Source organism: Penaeus monodon, chromosome 24 (assembly GCF_015228065.2).
Source record: "Penaeus monodon isolate SGIC_2016 chromosome 24, NSTDA_Pmon_1, whole genome shotgun sequence".
NCBI lineage: Eukaryota > Metazoa > Arthropoda > Malacostraca > Decapoda > Penaeidae > Penaeus > Penaeus monodon.
The window spans coordinates 18,112,133-18,112,641 of NC_051409.1; the positions used below are offsets into that span (position 1 = coordinate 18,112,133).

The following is a 509-nucleotide window of genomic DNA, read 5'->3' on the forward strand; positions in this document are numbered from 1 at the left end:
AATTGCTATTTTTCTACAACATACCAATCAAAATGCTATATTTCTACAACATGCCAATTTAATTTCATGGAATATTGCATTTTTAATTGAAAAATAAGGGTGTTTGGGTTTTGAAAGCCTTACCCTTAATTTGTTTTTAATGGGTTTTAGTTTCATATTGTCTTGTTTTTGTAAAACGTTATTTTGGTCTTAATGATATTTTATTTGTTTTAGCTTGTAAAAGCTATTATAGATGCAGATTTATTCCTTGCTGAGGGTTGTCTGGTGCTGCCTGGAAATACAGACAGTGCTTGTGTGTTCTATCTGTTTTCTGCTGTGTGCAGCAGGGCTGACCCTTCCTCTGTAAACATAAACTGTGGTTGCAATAAATTTTTGCTATATGTTAATGTTTGGAGGGTTATCATAAACCATATCTTTGTCTTATGAAGGACATTTTTGACTTAAATTGTAGTATATACTTAATATTACAGATGTATAACCCAATAGCTACTGCTTTATCTGGTGATTAA

The 509-nt window shown here is 31.4% G+C and overlaps 1 protein-coding gene across 1 annotated transcript in view; it reads left to right on the forward strand.

Moving 5' to 3' along the window:
• The window catches only part of LOC119588879 (prefoldin subunit 6-like), a 21,086-nt gene that overhangs the window by 4,336 nt on the left and 16,241 nt on the right, over nucleotides 1–509 (forward strand).